Raw genomic sequence first — 3,753 nt, 5'->3', positions numbered from 1 at the left:
AAAAAAAAAAAAAAGGCGGTGGGAGGAGGCCACGTTTCTAGATCGCATCCATGTCTGCAATCTGCCCGCAACCGCCCGGTTCTGGAGCGATACATCTAGCTCATTAGGCCCTTTTATGCGCTACAATTAGCGCGAGCCACAACATATATAAGCCCGACAACGCGGACCAGTCCCTGGTTGTGTGGAGGCAAGGATTTCGGTGAAAACCTTTGAAAGGCCTGGAACTAGCAAAAGGGCCTGAATCCTATTTCCACCACCCCTCCCACACACACTTTGGCCTTCAGACTCAGAAACCTTTTGTTGTTGTTGTTATTGTGGCTTTCTTCCCACATGTGACATTAAAGAGGAGGCAGCGATTGTTAAAAATAATGTTTGATTAACCCCTTTCCGGGAGATAACACAGCTTCGCCGAGGTGCAGGGGCAGCCCCGGAGTAGGAAGGTTGGAGGGTATGTGTATGTGTGCGGGGGGGGGGGGTCTGGGATCAATAGGGAAGATTTTGGCTTGATTAGTCGGAGAAAGGCAGCTAATGAAGCAAAACCAAAGATCGGTATCACCGCAGCTCCCCCAAAAGTTTATTTTTCTTGAAATTTCCGCAGAGAGGCGGGCGCCTCCTTTGAAGTGTAAATGGTTCTAGGTGGGGGGGAGGAGGAAGAGGTTGGGTTAGGGGAAAGGGGGGAGACCCTCTTTGAAATAAAAAGAAGGAAAAAAGAGACAGAAAGGCTCTCATTTAAAGTCGGACGGGAAAAAGCGACCAAGCCTGACCGACTGGGTTTGGGGGAGTTGCACCGAAAAGACGCGCAGGAGCTCCAGGCTGCCCCGAGCCCTGTCTCGCCCTGGCCCGCAGGCACAAGCGCCTGTGTGCTGGGGGAGGGGGTCCCAAAGCCCCTCGTGGGTTTTTTTTTTCTCCCCCTTGGGCACAGAAATTGGTCTGTGGATTTGACTGTTGACAAAGCAATTCTTCCTGGGAGGCGAGGGGGCACCAGGTGATCCCGTGGTGCGTGTGGATGGGGAAGAGGGGGAGATAGAGAGCTCTTCTGGAGCTTTGCCCCCCTTCTCCTTCTTGGGGAGACACCAAATTCCCTCGTGTCCACATGAGAAAATTGCCCCGATTTACCTACATCAGAAGCTGATTTCGTTCAACCCCGCAACACCCCTGCGCGGCCACCCTTCTAGATCGCTTCCAGGTTCCTCGTTTCATTCGGATTTGATTTTGCCGTCTGCTCTTTTATTTTTCCTGCTGGGGCAAGAGCGGGGTAGGGGACTAGAGGGTCATAGGGCCGAGCGGTAACAACCAGGCAAGCTCAGGGAGAAATGTATCTTCTGCCTCTCCTCTCTGCGCCTCGTCAAAGTTGTTGTCTCTTTAACATACAGTCAACAGTTTTAAAGCCCCGGAGCATCTTTGTCAAGACAAAGTGAATCCTCCCCGCGGTAAAGCCTGCGCGGGGGAGCAGGACAGTGAGGAAGTTCCCGGGGAGTGGACCTGCAGGGGGGGAGTGGTTAGAGACTGATATGATATTGCAGAATTAGTCTTTCCTCCTCGAGGCTCGGGTCTGGGACTGTCCCAGGGCAGTGTCATTGTGGCCACAGGTTTGTCCCGTGTTGGAGCTGATCCCGGGGGGTGGGGGAGGACCGCTGGAGCAGACTGGACGCCACCGGCTTTTCTCTCTCCGAGAAGGGCTGTGTTAGTAGCCCGCAGCCCCCGGTGGGAGAGAAGGGGTTAAAGGCAGGACAATGAGCGGTTTCGTACCAAATCCAAGTTGCTGCCGCGGGAGAGAAGCGCCTGCATGTGCGGGAGCCGCCCGGGGCCTCTCGGCCGGTGCCGGCAGGTGCGTGTCCGCCGGGTCCCAGGCGCTGGCCGCGGCCAGTGGGTGGCGGCGGATGAAGCTCAAACCCGCTTCGCCCGAAACTTTCCCCCGCGCTGGAAGTTGCGCCGTGTCAGCCGGGATCCGCGCGCAAACCAAACCGCAGAGCGCCATCTACAGGCCGCGCCCGGGAAGGGCGCTTCCCGGCCTCGCCGCGCCCTCCCCCGGCTCGCTCCCCAGCCCGGCCGGCTTCACCTGCCCGAGCGGCCCGAGCGCCTGCGGGGGGGGAGGGGGGCTTCCCCTTTGATCCGCTGCTTCAGCCGCCTGGCAGGGGAAGAGCAGCCTTGGAAGTAGGAGGAGAAGGGAAAAGGGCAGCAGGGTCAAGAGGCGGCGTGGGCTGGGGAGTGCGTGGCGCTGAGGTTACAGTGGGACGCGGTGACTTGCAGAAAGGCCGGTGTAAACACGCGGGCTGTGAAGTGCGGAGGAGGGGGGAGCTACAGGCCAAAGGGGCAGCAGAAAGCCAGGCAGGTACCTCTCGCCTTAAAAGGAGGCGCGGGCGGTCTGTAGAGCCCTGCTGCACTGACAAAATACGGCAGAGCTTCCAGCATCGCGCTCAGGGGACCTCCAAACTTTGTGTCTGGTGGAAATATGCCCCATGGCTGTCTCCAAAACCCCAGGCAGACGGGCACACTTGTACTAATAATATGAATAGGAATAATAACAGTAGCAGTAGTAGTAGCAGCAGACTGCTAGTCAGAAAGACAAACACCCCAGATCACCATTAAAAAGCAAAAGAAAAATGAACTCGAACAGCCAAGGTTCAGGCGGTGTTGTCTGGATACCTGAGCTGCAATTGCATTACTTAAGCTTTTTCAGATGTAGCCTCTAGAAACGTGGATTGCTGCCTTTCTCTGCGTGTAACCATATATAGTGTCAAAAAGATTTTTTTAATCACCCTTTCCAAGCACAGAGGAAAGAGAGGCAGAGGGAGGGAGGGGGAGAAAGAGAGAGAGAGAGAGATAAAACATCAGCTGAAGTGCCAAAATGATTTATGAGATGGTGGAAAATATTTCATAAAGATCTCTCGGAGATTCTTTACTTAACCAGTTAGAAAACAAAGGGGCTGTTTTGTGACAGATAAGCAGAGAGGTGGGAGAGGATGAACCGAGAAAGGAAGAGAAGAAAAGAATAATATTTCACACGATGATAAACTCATAAGGAAACAAAAATTGAGCTCACAGCAAATTGTCACCTCTTCGTACGGGTATGCCTACCCGCAGGTAGGCGCTTCTCTCCTGTGTTTCTGTTGCCTTTTTAGGTCAAAGCCACGTCTTTCCGTGTTAGCCCTGTTTCTGAAATACTTCCTAAATCCCGTCCCTGTAGCAAAACAAAACAAGTGCGCGTAGGGGAAAGAATCGGGTTATTTTATCTCCCTTTATGTTGACACACGCGCGCCAGACCAGCTCCCTGCGATTGCCATGTGTCCGCCCCAGTCGCCCGCTTCAAAGCGACTCGCGAAGGTGTCTATCGGCCCCCGCCCCTTGTTGCCCCCTTCCCTCTATTTTAGAAATGAAGCCCCAAGAAAGCTTTGGTGTGTTTCCAGTCCCCACGCCTTTAGCGCGACAGATCCCCTGGATCCTGGCGGTGGAAAAAGCCCTCTCCTCACCAAGGGACACGGGGGCTGGTGGTCCGAAAAGCCAAATGAAACTAGCACCAAGTCCGGGGTGTGTGTACGTGTGTGTGTGCGTGTGTTAAATAAGATCCCCAACAGCAAGTGAAAACGAAGCGGGGGGGAGGGGGGTATCAGTCTATTTCTTTGGGCGAAGCCAAGGCTCCTGTCTCCCCTGAATATTCATGATCCCCTCCTTATCTCGAGTTTATCTTATCTGCTAGTTTCGTTTTTTCTCTGTAGTTTTAATCCCAAACTCTCTCCTCCCCCCTCCCCCTGC

General features: G+C 54.2%; 2 long non-coding RNA genes across 2 annotated transcripts in view; one reads left to right on the top strand and one right to left on the bottom strand.

Annotated features, from left to right (window-relative positions):
• LOC109287422 overlaps positions 1-3,044 on the top strand; it is a 10,339-nt gene extending 7,295 nt beyond the window's left edge. Inside the window, exon 2 of the long non-coding RNA XR_002094858.1 lies at positions 2,942-3,044. This is a non-coding gene — a long non-coding RNA (uncharacterized LOC109287422). The remainder of the gene's footprint in view (positions 1-2,941) is intronic.
• The window catches only part of LOC109287423, a 3,855-nt gene continuing 1,012 nt past the window's right edge, over positions 911-3,753 (bottom strand). Inside the window, exon 2 of the long non-coding RNA XR_002094859.1 lies at positions 911-3,181. This is a non-coding gene — a long non-coding RNA (uncharacterized LOC109287423). The remainder of the gene's footprint in view (positions 3,182-3,753) is intronic.

This window comes from Gavialis gangeticus, unplaced genomic scaffold (assembly GCF_001723915.1).
Source record: "Gavialis gangeticus isolate Ggan-Ray unplaced genomic scaffold, GavGan_comp1, whole genome shotgun sequence".
In the NCBI taxonomy this organism is placed as follows: Eukaryota; Metazoa; Chordata; order Crocodylia; family Gavialidae; genus Gavialis; species Gavialis gangeticus.
The sequence above is the reverse complement of the archived record's forward strand: the minus strand, read 5'-3'. Positions and strand labels throughout refer to the sequence as shown.